General features: G+C 43.4%; 1 protein-coding gene across 1 annotated transcript in view; it reads left to right on the forward strand.

Annotated features, from left to right (window-relative positions):
- Nucleotides 1-19,200, forward strand: part of COL5A2 (collagen type V alpha 2 chain) — a 200,002-nt gene that overhangs the window by 3,617 nt on the left and 177,185 nt on the right. The gene's annotated exons all lie outside the window — the stretch shown is intronic.

Here is a 19,200-nt window from a genome sequence, read left to right on the forward strand (position 1 = left end):
AGAGTGGTAGGGATGAAACTTTTGGAACATTTTGAGGAGAGAGAGAGAGAGAGAGAGAGAGAGAGAGAGAGAGAGAGAGAGAAGTAAACACAAGGACTTGGAAGGGTGGAGTCCTTATGCACTGCCTGAACTACATCTGTTTTATTCCATTCTTTGTTTGAGAGAATTACACAGAACTTTATTCTCTTTTTCTCCGCTTTTCTCTTTCTCTTTTCGGGAGAGAGAGCTGTCTCCCTGTTGCCCAGCGACTTGGGCTTGACGGAATCCAGACTTCTGACATACTGTGTTCCCACCCTTCAGACTTCTGTGTTATCTGGATATTGGCATTTTGTCCCCTGATGTTAGAGAGGACAGGAAGTTAGGAGGCTCGGGTACTTGTCTTCGTGGCATTGGAGATGGTTTCCTTTTCAGCTGGCCTGTTTGCTTCCTATTTGTATCAATTAAAATGCAAATTTTGGGAGGGTTTCATAATAGGTAGATTCTGCTGTCTTAATATATTTTGGCTAGCTGGAAAGTCGCATGTGGCAGTGAAAGTATCCGATATATTTGTCACAAATTGGAACTGAGAATAAGGTGAAACATATATAAAGATCGCTTGCAAACTACTGGATTGCATTGTTAAATCGGTGTTAGCAGGATGCACAATTGTCTTTGTACAGAATGCAGTAAAATGCTTGATACGTGGTTCAGGTTTGAACCAGGTCAGAGGGTTCCCCCCTCCTCTTGCAAAGGAAGACAAGCCTTTTTCCAGTTCTGTACATTGTGCAAGCAGACCGGCAGAGCCTTTATGTAACCTTCTCAGCTGGCTCAAGATGATTTGCACCAGGGCTTCAGACAGGACCGATTTGAAATGGGAAGACAATGGGAAACACACAGCCCCCTCCAAAGCCATCTGTACACAGAGGTGTAATTAGTTTGAGTGGGTTTTACAGAGCGATCCTATGCATGCTTACCCACGAGTAAGTCTCGCTTTTTCCAATAGGTCTCGTTCCCTAGCAAACATGCTTAGGATTGCAACTACAACACCATTTTGTCGAAAGTAGAAAAGGGAAGCTGGAGCACAAAGTTTTAACTTCAAAGTAAATAAGAAAGCATGCTTCCAGCGAGCGAGATTTCTGAAGGGCTAGGTTAGTACATGCCATTTGTCTGTTTGTTTCTGTTATGGAAACCCTGGGGTGAGCCAGGGATGTTGCATTGCAACACATTTGCTAATGGATATTACACGCGGAGAGGTTTTCAACTGAGCAGATGAGGATGACTTGGCAGGCCAGAATGTGAACTATTTTATGGCATGACCGTAGCCTATTCGGTTATTGTCCCTTCTGCCTAGCGGTTTTACTACACGTTTAAAACTATATGAGTTGCCTTGGATTCAAGACTTGGAGGAGCACATCTGCAACCTCATTTTCACAGGAAACACCAGCTTGTTTTGTGGTAGGGATTATCTAATGACACGATCCATGATGCAGAAAGCGTGTGTTTTGTAAGTCATTGTAGTAGTTTTATTTAATGTGGGATTACAGCAAGGCCAGCCAATGCGTGGCATATTGGCCAGCCAGCTGTGGGTGTTGCTGATTCCCTAGCTTGCTACTTTTGCTGCTGCCTCTACACTAGGGTATGTTGCAGTCCCAGATGGCAATGCGGTGTCTGGAGGCAGCACTGAGAGTATACTCATGGGAGAGCTCCCATAGGATTGGGAAACTAGAATCTTCCCTAAAGCTTCCTCTGGACACATGCCTCCTGGTTCCTAGGCCTTTATGGTAGCGTTGTCTCTGCATACTTCCAAAAGTGCCTGCTCTGAAGCGGAACAGGCTGTTCCCTTAAATTGGACAATTTGTGAGATGTGCTGGCGAGTTTTTAAGATCCTGCACCTTTCCAGACCTCCTCAGCTCCTCAGCTCCAGCTGGGTTGGCATCGTTTGCTACTATTCTGGTTGAGTTCTGTTGACTGCACTCATCCTTAATGTGGGTATGGATGGCTGGAGGTCTCACTTTTCTTCAACAGAAGTGCTGAAAGTCAGGTGGAATGCTATCCCACTTCTTTTTAGGGGGATCTCTGTCTAGGGACGTGGGTGGTGCTGTGGGTTAAACCACAGAGCCTAGGACTTGCCAATCGGAAGGCCGGTGGTTCAAATCCCCACGACGGGGTGAGCTCCCATTGCTCGGTCCCGTCTCCTGCCAACCTAGCAGTTTGAAAGCACGTCAAAGTGCAAGTAGATAAATAGGTACCGCTCTGGCGGGAAGGTAAACGGCGTTTCCGTGCGCTGCTCTGGTTCACCAGAAGCAGCTTAGTCATGCTGGCCACATGACCCGGAAGCTGTACACTGGCTCCCTCAGCCAATTTAGCGAGATGAGCGCCGCAACCCCAGAGTCCGTCACAACTGGACCTAATGGTCAGCGGTCCCTTTACCTTTACTATGACTTGTTCACTAGTTTTCAGGACGACATAGTTGAATGTGGCCTAACCGCACCACTTACGTTGAATTTAGATTCCGTTTAGATGATTTATAGCCCATCCTTTGTACAAGCCAAAGGGTGGTTTACAGCAAAATCAAACCGGTTCAAAACAATGCAAAAAATAGCAAAACCTCTAAATGCATAAAACTCACATCAATTTACTAATAGCAGCAGCAGTGCACTAATCAATTTATCCAATCAGGTCTCCTCTTCCTCCAAACGCCTGCTGAAAGGGGGACATTTTAACTAATCGCCTGCACTTATATAGAGATGAGGCCTAACACACTTCTGCAGGGATGGAGTTCTATATACTTATTTATAAGATTTATATCCTGTGTTCTCCATAAGGCCTCAGGGAAGGTTCCAACAATCTAACATGCATTTTTATAAGATAAAACTGTTAAAATTAGAAAACAAGTAAAACCATTCTAAATGGAACGGAACAGTATAAAGTCAACGAAAGAATCAGCCCCCCCCCCACAGCACTCACATGCCTTAACTGGTAAAGGTCAGGGTATGACGAAAGCTGTACAGTGAAGGTGCCAGACACACCTGTGTGGGAAAGGAGTTACACAATTTAGGGGCTGCCACAGAGAAGGCCTTCTTCTGGGCTGCCAGTCCCCACACTTCTGAGGGCAGCAGAACTGCCAAGAGTGTCCTTCTGCTGATCTCCATCCCTGAGAACATACCCTCCAATATTTCTCCAATGAAAATAGGGACATCCCATTCCATAATGATAATTTTACTATTTATACCCCACACATCTTACTGGGTGGCCCCAGCCACACAATAAAACATTAAACATTAAAAAAACCCTTCCTTATACAAGATTGTCTTCAGACGGCTCGGGCATCAGATAACTCCATAGCCTCCAACATATCTCGAATGAAAATAGGGACATCCTAAGGAAAAGTGGGACATGCCAGGATCAAATCAGAAACCAGGACAGCTCCTCTAAATCAGGGGACGTCCCTGGAAAACAGGGACACTTGGAGGGTCTGTGAGAAGGTTAATTGGGATAGAGAAGTTATTTCAGGTATTTGTGGCCTAAGTTGCTTAATGCTTTAAGCACTAACATGAGCACCTTGAATTGGACCCAGGAGCAAACTGGCAACCAGTGTAGCTGTATGAAGACGGGGGTTACGTGTGCTCTAAATGGAACTCTAGCCAGTAATCTGGCTGCTGCATCTTTGACAGTTGAAATTTTGTTATGGTTTCCAAGAGAAGACCCATGTAGAGCGCAGTGCAGTCATCTAGTCTGGAGGTTATCAGAGCATGGAGAACAGTGGCCAAGTCATCACAGGAGGTGCCACTGGAAAGGCCCTGCCCCAGACCTTCCACGCCACATACCTCATTCCACATTTCCTCCCCATGGGCAGTTGCCAGATGTTTCTATCTTGGAAGTTCTGGCCTACTCAGGCTTCACCTCTGCTCATTTTAATAAACTGAATCCAGCGCTGTGGTGATTATTTGAGCTTGATTGCAAAGGGTTGACTTTCATGAACCGTGAAGGCAAATTATGACCTATTTTCTGTTCAGTTTTGTTTAAGCCAGGGGTTGTCAACCTGGCCCCCACCACTCACTAGTGGGTGTTTCAGGATTCTAGGTGGGCGGTAGAGGGTTCTATGGCACAAGCTGAATCGTCCTTCCATTAAGGGCTGTAGTTAAATAATATCTGGGGGAATCACAGCTTCCCCATCTCTTCCTTGTAGAATTGAAAGGTACAGTATTTATCTTTTTCTGTTTCTGCCCGGTTTCTCACATGGAACCTTTCGCGTGTTAGGCGAACGTGATAACCACTACACTACGGAAACTTGCATAAAGGTACAGTATTTATAAAGCCTGCGATGAAACTGCTGGAAGAGCTTCTTTGCGTGGAGAGATCCACATTAGAAACTCATCATCAGGCTGGCCCCAGAATGCCAAGGAGGTGCACAGGCTCTGATGAGCACGGGGGAATTCTAGACATTGCGCTAAATGCACTGGTGCCAGAAAAAAGGCACCCATGCCTTCAGCTCACCACTCTCTTGCATCCATACAGTACCCATGCTCTGACATTGTAGTACAGGGGAATCTTGGTTCTTGAACTTAATCCGTTCTGGGAGTACGTTCGACTTCCGAAACTGTTCAAAAACCAAGGCGTGGCTTCTGATTGGCTGCAGGAGTTTCCTGCATTCAAGCGGAAGCCATGTCAGATGTTTGGCTTCCAAAAAACGTTCGCAAACCGGAACACTTATTTCCGGGTTTGCAATGTTCGGGAGCCAATTTGTTCGTCAACTAAGCCGTTCGAGAACTAAGGGACCACTGTATTGAGTTTTCCTTCCTTTACTCAACAACGTTGGCTGACATAGGCAGGATCTGAAGGAAACATGGAACATTGTGACATCAGCGCATGGGTAAGTTCTATTGGACAGCAGTGGCGTAGCGTGGGGGGTGCAGGGGGGGCGGGCCGCACCGGGCGCAACATCTGGGGTTAGGGCAAATCCATGGGTTAGGGGGCGCAAATCCACGGGTTAGGGGGCGCAAATCCACGGGTTAGGGGGCACAAATTACTTGCCTTGCCCCGGGTGCTGACAACCCACGCTACGCCACTGTTGGACAGGGGAGGGGAACTTTCAGACCGTGGGGCCTCCCCATTCTTCCCACAACCTTCCCTGCTCTCTCTCTCTCAATGCCCCCGTATGGAAATTTGATTGTTTTAAGAAAATCTTCCTTTAGCTGTAATGGGAAACTGTTTTTCAGCTTAACTGCAGCATGGAGCCAGTTGGGTTGAGGAGGGGAAAGGGAAGGGCCCTGTGATTTTCACAAAGACCACCCCCTGCCCCCCAGCAGTTAGACTTGAAAAAGCTCCATGGCTTTTATTTCCAAGGTTAATTGTTGTATGCACATGGCAGAGAAAATGAGTATATGTGGACAGATGTGTCCAAGAATGAATGGACAGATGGATGGGCTGGCAAAATGCTAGATACAAGAAGGGTTAAATATGGATGTATGCGGATAAAGGTTTATGTGAGAGAGTGGGAACGCAGCAGGCCCCACCCACTCCTAGGAATTTGGCCTCCAGTTGAAAAAAAGTTCCCCATCCCCACACTGTGTGTTATGGATGTGATATGGCAATAGATGTGGTGTTGTGTTCTTGGTGGATGTTTATCGTAGCCTTTAGTTGTGTTTATGAATCACTGCCCTTAGTTACATTAAAGTGTAGACAGGTATGTGTTCTCTTCAGTGCTCTTGCTGATGGCTTGAAAGGTCAATATCAGTACTTTGAATCACACCTGGAATTAACTAGGAATCAAAGAATCTCATGCAAAATTATACAGTATGTACTGTGTGTGTGTGTGTGTGTGTGTGAGAGAGAGAGAGAGAGAGAGAGAGAGAGAGAGAGAGAGATATGTTTGGGTGTTGTTCAACTAAGTTTTACTCACAGGAAACCCATTAAAATCAAGGGACCTCACTTAGTCATGGTCATTAATTTCATTGGGTCTGCTCTGAGCTAGTTGAATACCACCAATTAAACTTAAAAAACATATATCCGATCACAAAACACAGATCTGTTTACAACTGTGGCAGGATCTTGGTAGGTGATTTTATAGCCAGTGCTGTTCCTTTAAGCACAGTTATAGTGCTCATACTATGTCTCTTAGGCCGATTGGAAGGTGGGCAGTTTGAATCCATGCAACGGGGTGAACTCCCGATGCTCTGTCCCAGCTCCTGCCAACCTAGCAGTTTGAAAGCATACCAGTGCAAGTAGATAAATAGGTACCACTGTGGCAGGAAGGTAAACAGCGTTTCAGTGCTTTCTGGCACTCATTACGGTGTTCCGTTGTGCCAGAAGAGGTTTAGTCATGCTGGCCACATGACCTGGAAGGCTGTCTGTGGACAAACACCGACTCTCTTGGCCTGAAAAGCAAGATGAGCGCTGAACCCCAAAGTTGCCTTTGACTGGACATTACTATCCAGGGGTCCTTTGCCTTTTGCCTTTTACTATGTCAGCATTGGAAATAGTTACAGTATAATGGATGCTATAGATTTTATGCTGTGCTATTATATTTTCTATGACATGAGGAAGGGAAAACAGATGGTTGCTAAACCATGACCTGTAGTAGGCCAATCAGCCATTGAGTACTGGACAGTGTGATAGCAGGAACAGCATTTATCAAATCTTTCCACTTTGAATTTGGCATAAGGTTGAACACAACTGAATCAGTACGTGCTCCGAGGTTGGATTAAGTATAGCTTGGAGACCCTGGTTCAATTGGGGGCCTTGATTACAGCATAATGATCTACAAGCTCCCTTCTGTACAGAGAATACAGAAATTTCACTGAAAAGAATTGGCAAACTATTGCAATAGATCATGACTTCTACTAATGATTTCCAGATCCAGCAAAGAGAAGCAGCAACAGTTGGAAAAATGTGCAATTCCTGCTTTCTCAACAATGACTCCTCTGAAGGATCTGTTTCCCATGGAAAATCATGATATAATATAACTAGGAATGTATTTTTAAAAATGGTATAAAACCAGTGTTGCTGGCACGTGGGGGAAAAGAAGACGACTGGGATGGATTAATGAACCCTATGCGAACCATATTGCAGGCCCCTGAACACTGGAAAATAGGAAGCTGTCTCACCCAATATTGTCTACTCTGACTGGCCAGCTCTATAGAAGTGCAAGGGACCAGCTTACAGCTGTGACTTCCCTTTTCCTCTTCCTGCAATCACCATGTTGCTCGAGGGTGAGAGAGGCCAGTGGAACCAGTTGTCACTGCCTTCCTGCAATCACATCTAAAGAGTAGATTGAGAACCATTGCATTAGACCTGGGACAAGCACATAAAGCCTGTCTGTTGAGCGTATCCAGGAGAAAAATGTTTCAGAATGTGATCTGGCTTTATCTCTAGTGCTCTAATTCCTGTTCCCTCCCCCACTCCAGTTATAAGGCTCCTTTGCTATGGGTGGGGAGGAGGATCTGACCAGAGGGCCAGATCTGGTACCTTGTGTCCATTGGCACTGGAAGGGCAGAAAGCTGAGAGCCCAGCAGATGATGGAGCCAATGGCAGATGGGGCAACTAATTCTTGCTTGGCCTCTATCCTTCTCCTTGATGAGATGTCAGCACTGATGCAAAGGTGGAGAAAGCTGACAGCGCAGGCCTGGACTGAATGTAAGAAAGAAGGCAGGCAGATTAGGGCTGGCTGGGGGTTTTGGGGCAGAGCCTCATCTGCCCTAATTAATCGGCCATCACTGACCATGCCAAATGTGTTTCTTATGCCTAGTGCCCACCAAATCAGAAGTGTGGTCTTTCATTTGGCAGGTTAGGTTGCAATCCGATACATATGTAGGGCTTTTCCGCACTTCAGCTTTTCCTGTGCCGAGAAAGCATGGGTCCGAGAAGTTTTCTGCTTGTTCTGCACTTTGCCCCTGGAAAACCTGCTCTTTAGTGCTAAATCGGAACAAATGGCAACCTGCGAAAAATCCAATTGCCATTTGTTCTGTTTCAGCACCAAAGATCAGGTATCCCTCGGGAAAAGTGGCGGGAGAAATGCAGGTGTGGATAGGTCCTTAACTTGGGAGTGAGTCCTATGGTTTATTTTGTTGTTGTGACCATCCTGGTCATTTTGACCATCACTAAAAAGAAATATACCTCCTATCCATACTATGCAGAATGCACATAGACACACCATTAAAAGACAGCATTAGCCGTACATATATATTTTGAAATGCAAACCAAAACACATGTGTTTCTACATTTCATTGACGATTAGATCTTTACAGTCTACCATATTATCCTTGATGAACATTCTTCTCAGTTTTTGAGTAGCAATCACAAATCTTACATTGAGTTAGTCCTATTGGAAAGAAAAATTTTTTTTCCTTCCAGTAGCACCTTAAAGACCAACTAAGTTAGTTCTTGGTATGAGCTTTCGTGTGCATGCACACTTCTTCAGATACACTGAAACAGAAGTTGCCAGATCCTTCTATATAGTGAGAAGGTGGGGAGGGGTATTACTCAGAAGGGTGGTGGGAATGGGTGATTGGCAGATAGCTGTGATGAGCCTGTTGACGACTCTTAACGACTGCAATAGGTCTTACAGGAAAAAGCAAGGGGTGAGAAGGTGAAAAATGGCTTTGTCATGTATAATGAGATAAGAATCCAATGTCTTTGTTCAGACCAGGTCTCTCCATGGTTTTAAGTTTGGTAATGAGTTGCAATTCAGCAGCTTCTCTTTCCAGTCTATTTCTGAAATTCCTTTGTAGTAATACAGCTACTTTGAGATCTTGTATAGAATGTCCTGGGAGATTGAAGTGTTCTCCTACTGGTTTCTCTGTCTTGTGATTCTTGATGTCCGATTTATGTCCGTTTATTCTTTGGCGTAAGGTTTGGCCTGTTTGTCCAATATAGAGAGCTGAAGGACACTGTTGGCATTTGATGGCATATACAATGTTAGACAATGAGCAATTAAATAGTCCCGAGATGGTATGTGTGATGTTGTTGGGGCCAGTAATGGTGTTGTCCGGGTGTATGTGTATGTATCTGCCACATCAAAGTGCAAGTAGATAAATAGGTACCACTCTGGAGGGAAAGTAAATGGTGTTTCTGTGCGCTGCTCTGGTTCACCAGAAGCGGCTTAGTCATGCTGGCCACATGGCCCGGAAAAACTGTCTGTGGACAAACGTCGACTCCCTCGGCCAGTAAAGCGAGATGAGCGCCGCAAACCCAGAGATGTTCGCGACTGGACTTAATGGTCAGGGGTCCTTTACCTTTTTAATGTACCATTTTTATTAGCACAGAATTATTGGGCCTTGCTACAAAATGTCCTATTTTCATATTATTTTCCATACCAGCTCCCCCCCCCCAAACCCCATGGAAAACCAAAACCTCTGCCAAAAAGCAGCTATTTTGCTATATGCTTACCTAGGAAAACCCAGCTCAGAGGTAGCATCTGTTTTTAAGTAGAACCCACCCAAATTTCCAGCTGAGCTAATTGAGCCACAGGAGGTTAAATGGCTTAGCCATGATGATGGGGATTAGAACCTCTAGCAGCCCCTTGTTTTCTCTCTCTCTCGGTTATTTCAGTGATTAGACCACACAGGATCTGTTGCTTTATGAGACATCCTAAATAATGGCTTCTTTTGTGAATGTGTGTGTTGCAGAGGGAGGCAGAGGGGCTTCTGGATGCAAAGCCGACTGTTTACAATGTGGCAACTCGTATGCAACTTGTATATCATAAAAAGTGGGCCGTAAAAGAGGCACATCAAATTCCAGCTAACGAGCATGTTTCAAACGCCGGGTGTGTGGTTTTTGCCCCCCATTCTTAAGTTGTTTTCTAGATGACGGAAGGTCAGATCCAGACATGCACTGTCTGGAGGAATAGGTTCTGGCAATGGTGCTGTTCATGATTTTTTGCGCTAGAGCTAGTGGAAGTCAAGTGACTTTATAAATGTGTATAAACCTCTGGACCATGAAATACTGAGCAGTGAGCAAACATGTACAGATGTACATTGGAGGTGCCATCATAAAACAGGTTTAGAACATAAGGAGCAATGTACAAGAGCTAGTGCAAGAGATTGCAAAATTCCTGGCACCAGCGGAAGGACACCTCTAGGGTTCAGTTCTTTTCTCATGCTAGGAGCTCAAGTGGAGTCAGAAAAAGCTGTATACAGAAGAGTGCCTCTGGATCCAGCCCTGAATGTTTAACATGCCAATTGAGCACAGCTTGTGTGGATCTATACACAGGGGGGGGGGAAACGCTATAAATAAGTCAGAAATTAAATTGTTATAACAAAGGGGGGGAAACGCTATGTAGAATCTCAAATAATTTTTTTTTGCTCTCCAGCACCATCTGGTGCTGCATGTTTATAACACATTCAAAGCACTGTTTTTTGTCTAATGTAGCTGAGTCCCTTATGGTCCTTGAAAAAGGTCTCAGTCATGGTAACGAACCAATGTGTTTCAAGAGCATTTGTTAGGATTATTTTGCAACAACTAGAAAGTTGGAGCCAGGGGTGCCAACTTGAATAAAATATGGTGGGGGCCCAGGTAACTGATCACATGACACAGTGCGCACACACCATTTGAATGGGACGGCCAATCAACTTAGTGGGAGTCTGGCCTCCTCCACGGCCCCTAGGAGTTGGCTCCTAGGATTGGAGCTGGGTTCCTTCGAAAGGATTTCAGATTGTGTTTGCAGTGCTGATTCTCCAGGAAAGGTCCTAGCTCAGAGCTAGAGCTTTGCCTACGGAGGGTCTCAGGTTCAGCATCTCTAGGTAGGACTGGGGTTATTGTCTGCCTGAAACTCAGGAGACGTGCTGGTAGCCTGATGTGCCTGATGCTATATAGCACCCTATCATGTTCCTATCTTATATTGGTCTTATGAGAAGGAGAGAAATTGAAATTGCAGAGTTTTGAGAAATTAAAAGATAAAGTGCGAGACTGGCTTCATTATTATCAAATAAGAGAGGCCTATAATTTGGACTAAAAAATTGGCTTCCAGGTGGAAAAATCAAAATTGGAAACAGAACTGTTAGATCCCAAAACTAAGATACTTTCAAGAATGTATAACTTGCTGTTAAAATGGAACACGCAGGATGAAACGGTTAAATCTGCAATGATTAAATGGGCACAAGATATTGGTCATAACATTATGTTTGCTGACTGGGAACAGTTGTGGACCACCGGTATGAAATTTACGGCATGTAATGCCTTAAGAGAGAATATTATGAAAATGATATATAGGTGGTACATGACACCAGTCAAGCTTGCAAAAATATATCATTTGCCTGATAATAAGTGTTGGAAATGTAAAGAAAATGAAGGTACATTATTTCACCTTTGGTGGACGTGCCCAAGGATTAAGGCTTTCTGGGAGATGATCTATAAAGAAATGAAAAAGGTATTTAAATATACCTTCCTGAAGAAACCAGAGGCCTTTCTCCTGGGCATGGTCGGCCAATTGGTGCCAAAGAAGGATTTGTAAAATTAATGAATGCTAAAATGATGTTGGATTGAAATGAAGTGGCTTTAGCAATAAGGTTAAAAAGAATATGTAAAAATGGACTGATAATTAGATGAAAATATAAAGTTATAATATGTTAAGATATAGAATTAAGATAAATACAAAGAGGGAAAGGATTTGCTGAATTATGTGAATTGGAATACAAAAAAGGGAGGTGTGAGGAGGTCAAGAAACAAGTAATTGAAATATAAGATACGAAAAGATTGATTTGTTTTTTAATTGTTTTTTATTTCTTCATGTATTTTGTATTTTTCTTTGCATTTTTGTGTCTTTTTTCTTTTTTCTTTTCTTTTTCTTTTCTTATTCTGTAATTCTCTTTTGTCTGTAAAATTTCAATAAATATATTTTTTTTTAAAAAAATATATTGGTCTTATGACCCTAGGATATAAGAATGGATATAAGAATCTTTTTTCTCTACTGCATAGTTGCTTCCCCCTTGATGACCCTTTTATGGTGTATTTCTTTACAACATCAACTTTGTTGTACTGGTCATGTTGTGTGGATGCCTGGCTATCGTCTTCCAAAGCAACTACAGTGGTACCTCAGGTTACAGACACTTCAGGTTGCAGACTCTGCTAACCCAGAAATAGTACCTCGGGTTAAGAACTTTGCTTCAGGATGAAAACAGAAATTGTGTGGCGGCAGCACAGAGGCAGCGAGAGGCCCCATTAGCTAAAGTGGTACCTCAGGTTAAGAACAGTTTCAGGTTAAGAAAGGACCTCCAGAACAAATTAAGTTCTTAACCCGAGGTACCACTGTACTCTGTTTCGAACTTAAAAATGGAAAGCGTAATGCTGGTGGTCAACAAAAGAGGTTCAAAGACTCTCTCAAGGCAAATCTAAAAAAATGTAGTATAAGCACCAACAACTGGGAAACACTGGCCTGTCAGCGCTCCAATTGGAGATCAGCCTTTACCAAAGGTATCATGGGCTTTGAAGACGTTCAAACTCAGGACGAAAGGAAGAAATGTGCTAAGAGGAAGGCACGCTTGGCAGACCTCACCGTGATCAACTCCTGCCTGGAAACCTATGTCCTCACTGTGGAAGGATGTGTGGATCCAGAATGGCCACCACAGTCACTTACAGACTCACTGTTAAAACCATGTTTATGGAAGACAATCTTACTCGGCCACGAATGATCGCCAAAGAAGAAGAAGAAGACTTCTTTACGTAGTCCTGGGTGCTGCTTGGAACCTCTAATCTTTTGCGAATGAAAATCTATTAAGCAAATTCCTTTAGAAGTTAGAAATCCCGTCTGTGTTCATATATGTGTCATTCTCCCTGACTGTCACCTATTGATTTTGCGAAATGGCCTGTTTCTAATTAGGCGATTAGCAAAACACCCACCATTATGATTGGCTGGATGTATGTGCAAAGAGGCTGGACCTTATTCACATTTGTGGTGCAGATGTAACAACATGATGTGTCCAAGCATTGATTTCCACCCCCACCCCCCTTTCTTCCTCTGTTGCATGCAGGGATTTCCTCTCTCCTTTTCTATATCGAGGCAAACAATACTGTTGTTCAAACCAGCAAACAAAGATCAGAAAACTGGATGTAATTCTCGCATATTGCTGAAGCCTTATATTTCCTGGTGTATGCCATGTTAAATAACCCTTCCTTTCTGAAATAGGATGTACAACCTGAATCACTACAGCAGTTTCCTTAAATTATTTAATTCCAGTTACAAATCGCATCCTGGGAAACATCTCAGAGCGATTCAAATTTTAAAAGTCAACAATGAAAATGCATGGAACAATTTCATATATATATAAACAAGTCAGGTCGAATGCAGACTGATAATCCATAGCCTTGAGCAGAATTTTAACCTTACAGCCGACCACTCCTTATAAAATTCCTGAAATTCAAATGACATTCAGCAACATTTCCTATCTAACAGACAGTCATGGCCTCAAGGTCACGCAGTGAGCTTTGTGGCTGGTGGGAATTTGAACCTAATTCTCCTCAATCCTAGTCCAACCCTCTTTAAGTACTATGCAAACTCAAAAAATGAGGGGTGCTAAAACGTTGTAACAGGACTTGGGACTTCAAAAAGTGTTTTGGTTAAATTAATCTAATTTCGTTTTACTTGGTAAATGAAATGTATATTGAAATTGCATAGAAGCCTTTAAAAATGATTGCCAAGTACCTACACTTATATTATTATTATTAGGCATTGCCTGACATTTCCAGAAAGTAAAATTAAAATTATTTGGTTTTCTGAATGCAGTTTAAGTGCTTCTTCATTGAGCACAGACTTACCAAGCTAAATGTTGTCCAATCATAAAAAAATAGCAGATTTGAATTCATCACACCCAAAAACATACTTTAATGACCCTTGCTGAAAAAAATGCAAAAAGTAAGGTCAACCCCCTAAAATGACACGACCAACACTGTCACACTGGCCCTCATCTACAATGAGCATTTATAATCTATCTGATAAAAATCCCAACTATGCAAAATCCCAACTAGAACCAGAGCAAAAAATGTTCATTCCTAGGAACAGCCTCTAATAAGCTAGGAACTCTCTTAAGTCATTCAATCGGGAGCTGCTCAGAGTGGCTGGGGAAACCCAGCCAGATGGGTGGGGTGTGTGTGTATGTGTATATATATATATATATATATATATATATATATATATATATATATATATAAAAATAATTACCTTTTAACATTGTGGTTGAGTCACCACACATGGCTTACAATGCAGATGAGTGTTCTATCTCCATCCCTCTGTGTCCATTTTCATCACCTTCCATAAATTGGATGGTGGCTGCAGTGAGGACCCTCTTGTAGCCATGAAGGGTCTATGTGCATTTTGGAATTCTGATCCCCTGCCCTCCCGGCTCCAAAATGTGTGGGGAGCCTCCCTCCACAGCAGTGGCGTAGCGTGGGTTGTCAGCACCCGGGGCAAGGCAAGTAATTTGCGCCCCCTAACCCGTGGATTTGCGTCCCCTAACCTGTGGATTTGCGCCCCCTAACCCTAACCCCCAGATGTTGCGCCCGGTGCGGCCGGCCCCCCCTGCACCCCCCCACGCTACGCCACTGCTCCACAGATACAAAAGCCTCCTTCCTGCAAACAGTCACTTTCCAGATCACAGAAGTTGATGAAAATGAGAATGGGGTGGAGATACAATTCTTTCCCCCAGTGCCCTCCCCTCATATAATAATTCACCCTCTTTTCCAATTCCAGGACTGAGGAAAAAAGAAAACAACATTAGCAGATCAAAAATGTATCCAAATTGTGTGACGGCTATGCATGTTCCAAAAGCGATTTCTCCATTCTGCCCATTGCATATAATGAAAGTGGAATAGGGCGAATTGCTTAATATATTCAGGCTGCTACTCTTTGACACAGATTCTTGTCTCTTTCAAATGCATAACTTGGAGTTGCTATTTCCTTTGGTAATATGCTAATTGTTAATAGTATCAAATTTCACAATCCACATGTTATGTGCTTGCTTAACGATGTCTTGAGGCACATTAAGTACTATTCAAATGAAAGTATAGGCATGTTACTATGTGCTCTGGGCTATGGTAGGCAATTAAGGTTCATCAAGTACAGTACGACTTGTCCTTAATGTTTATTTTTATTTAAAGGAAAAGAAGATAGCTTGCGGCTATGATATTTGCCAAAATGAAATGTTAGTGCAATTCCCATGTGTAAGCAAATGGCTTTTTTTTAAGTCTTGTAGGAAAATAATTCCCTCCCAACACCAAAATAAAATGGAGGCAGTTGTGGATTTCCAATACAACTAGTGAAAATAAGGATTTTTAAAAATAATGTATGGAAGTTCAGTGCTTTTCAGGGGTGGTGGTTGCAGTAGTGATTTTTTTGACACGGGTCAATGTAACCTTGTGCAATGTAATGGCTTCAATGAGAGTGATGGCAATCTGGGTCTCTGTTTACCCAACAAACACATATAAGAATACTTATAGTATTCTCCATATAGACATCACTAGAAATCATGGTTTGCACTAACCACAGATAATAACCTGAGACATGGTTTTTGCTTCCAAGCATACAAATTATAGCTAGCATTTCTTGTCTACTTTCAGTTTCGTATGTTTACTAGGGTTGCCATATTTCAAAAAGTAAAAACCAGGACACCTCAAAAATTGTTGAGCTTGGCTAAGATCCAGGACAAAGTGCTATCGGAAATCCCCCCCCCCCCCCCGGATGTCAATTCTGCCTTTGAAATCCTGGTAATGTCTGGGACTACTCTATTCCGAACTTAAAAATGGAAAGCGTAATGCTGGTGGTCAACAAAAGAGGTTCAAAGACTTTCTCAAGGCTCTCTCAAAAAATGCAGTATAAGCACGGACAACTGGGAAACACTGGCCAATTGGAGCGCTCCAATTGGAGAACAGGCTTTACCAAAGGTGTCATGGGCTTTGAAGATGCTTGAACGAAAGGGAAAAACACACTAAGAGGAAGGCACGCTTGGCAAACCCTCACCTTGATCAACACCCACCCGGGAACCTGTGTCCCCACTGTGGAAGGATGTGTGGATCCAGAATTGGCCTCCACTGTCACTTACAGTCTCACTGTTAAAACCGTGTTTATGGAAGACAGTCTTACTAGGCTACGAGTGATTGCCAAAGAAGAAGAAGACTGGGACTATCTGGATGTATAGCAGCCCTGTGTTTACTGCTGACCCCATGGTGTTGTATGCTCTGAAGGAAGAGCATTGATTTGTGACTATGGTTTGTAAAGTAGGGCACTGTGCAAACCGTAGTTTATTTTTCTGGTTCGTGAGTCTCTTGCACAACGTGGCCTGTGATTCATGCATCACCTTAAATAACTCTATAGTCATGCCTTCTTGACCAAGGTTTGATGTGATGCCTGAATTGAACCAGAGGTTGAAGTGTTGACATAGCTATTATGCAGGTACCTTATGAGCCCAAGGCTTAGACTTCATTTAAAATTCATAATAGGGGATGGCTCTTCAGTGACCCGCCCCCCCCAATATGGTTTATAGAAGGTGAAGACCACTGAAAAGCCATTGCCTATTGAAATTCTTCAGATCCCTGGCATCATGTTTAATCCATGTGTGCTGCCTTTACTGCATGCTCAGGGACACGGGTGGTGCTGTGGTCTAAACCACTGAGCCTCTTGGGCTTGCTAATCAGAAGGTTGGCAGTTTGAATCCTTGCAACACAGTGAGCTCCTGTTGCTCTGTCTCAGCTCCTGCCAACCTAGCAGTTCGAAAGCACACCAGGGCAAGTAGATAAATAGGTACTTTGGCGGGAAGCTAAATGGTGTTTCCATGTGCTCTGGTTTCCGTCACGGTGTCCCATTGCACCAGAAGCATTTAGTCATGCTGGCCACATGACCTGGAAAGCTGTCTGTGGACAAACACCAGCTCCTTCGGCCTGAAAGCGAGATGAACGCCGCAACCCCACTTTTGACTGGACTTAACAGTTCAGGGGTCCTTTACCTATACTGCATGCTCACAATAAGGAACTTTTAAACATGGTTTGTGCCACTATAACAAATGTCATTTTAGTAGCTTCCAAGAGCATAAAATGTTTCTCTGCTGGGCATTAGTAGATTACTGGAAGCCCTCAAAGGCCTTCCTCTTGTACCTGTAAAGGATCATTGTATGGACCAGACCAATAGTGGGAGAGAGTTTCTCTTTCTTTCTTTCTTTCTTTCTTTCTTTCTTTCTTTCTTTCTTTCTTTTTTTCGTGAGGTTGGGTAACAGGGAACCAATGGAGGTCAAGGCAAATTGAGACACAGATGGAGAAGGTCAGATGTGGTTTAATGGATAGCTAAGAGGAGGCTGTGCTATTTATGGCAAATGGACTGGGGTAATTCACAACTGATCGTGGTTACTATCACTCAACTTGAAACTGGAAGAGTGCCTCATTCAATTTTCTTTTTTTAAGAAAAGGCATTACGGGAATCCTAAGGTATCTTTATGGAAACAATGTTTCAGACGAATGCAGTATCTCACCGGTAACAATGATGGAGGACGATTTCCAGATGTTTAAATGCTTGTCTTGGCAACGAGAAGGAATACTGAAACACGTACTGGCCAAATGAGAAAAAAGGAAGTGAAACAGTGATGTACGAGGCACAAGAGCTCATAGAGACTGGCACAATAAGCAGAATATGCAAAAGAGGGAACAGGTGCAGGGTATAGGAGCCAACGGAATCATTTCGGTGCCCAGAATACACGGACTGTTACAGCTATAATTCATACTAGATAACAGAGAACAATTGCTAGTCTATTTTTATCCATTTATTTGACTTGGGAATATAGCCACAGGGGAATTTCAAAGGTGCCTCCTTATAATTCATCCACACAGAGTAATGGTGCTTCCAAGAATCTTCTGAGAGAGCGATACTTTGTGCAGATGTACTGCAGGTAGTTCAGGTTTACATCTGAATATCTATGCTGCAAGGGACGCGGGTGGTTCTGTGGGTTAAACCACAGAGCCTAGGACTTGCTGATCAGAAGGTCGGCGGTTTGAATCCCGGTGATGGGGTGAGCTCCCGTTGCTCGGTCCCTGCTCCTGCCAACCTAGCAGTTCGAAAGCACGTCAAAGTACAAGTAGATAAATAGGTACCGCTCCGGCGGGAAGGTAAACGGTGTTTCCGTGTGCTGCTCTGGTTCGCCAGAAGCGGCTTAGTCATGCTGGCCACATGACCTGGAAGCTGTACGCCGGCTCCCTTGGCCTGTAAAGTGAGATGAGCGCCGCAACCCCAGAGTCGGTCACGACTGGACCTAATGGTCAGGGGTCCCTTTACCTTTATCTATGCCGCAAACCAGGATGCATAGCCATGGTTCTAAGTGGGTTTACTAACTCTGGTTTGAATTAACCATAGCATGCAGCGGAGACTTGACAGCATTTTTGAAGAAATGCCAGTTTAGAAATGGGATATTTAGAGTATGGAGGCATCAGGAGAGGTACACTTAACTTTTCTTGCTTGTATTTTTCTGCTCCCAAGTGCCCTCTAAAATGACTGGCCCTGGTGGAATTCGAAAAGCACGTTTGCCTTTGCAAAGGGTTAAGCGTCATCTCTCTCCCACACTTATTCTTCACTCCAAATTTCTCTTCCCAAAGAGTGTTTCATCGTCATCACCCACAGCTTCAGGACTCAGTTACATGTAGTTGAAACTTTCAGATAATGTGCACTTAGCTTCTATGTCATAAATCTCATTGGATAATCTTGGACAAATCAATCGCTCAGGCCCAAATTAGATGTCACATGTACTCATGCATACCCTTTCTCAAATGTTCCCCTTTTTAAAATTAAAAGTAGCCTTTGGAAAAGCACCTTTGAATGGAAGTTTGTGTGTGTGTTCAAAGTTACCTATCCAAGCTGCCTGCATTGTAAAATTTAGATGCATGCATGTATTTTCCCTGTGGGCTCTCTGTGTGAAAGAGAATTGGATGGACAAACAACCATCCACAAATGAAAGGGGTTAAACAGAATCTTCCCATCCAAAGGCTTAGATCAGGTATGATGAAACTTTGGCCCTTCAGAGGTCACAGAACTACAGTATGGACAATAGACAGGGATGATGGAAGCTGTAGTTCAGCAACAACTGGAGGACCAAAGTTTCCTCACATCTTGGCTTCAATGCACAGCCTTCTGAGACTACTTTTGGTTGTAAAAAATGGAATGATACATGCAATTGCCTGTCTTGTCTAGTTTGGACCACTGCTTAATCCAGACTGGTCATGCTCTCTGGCCAAATGGTTGACTGCAGTTATCACAAA

The sequence above is a fragment of the Podarcis filfolensis genome (genome assembly GCF_964270895.1).
Source record: "Podarcis filfolensis genome assembly, chromosome: 1".
Lineage (NCBI taxonomy): Eukaryota > Metazoa > Chordata > Lepidosauria > Squamata > Lacertidae > Podarcis > Podarcis filfolensis.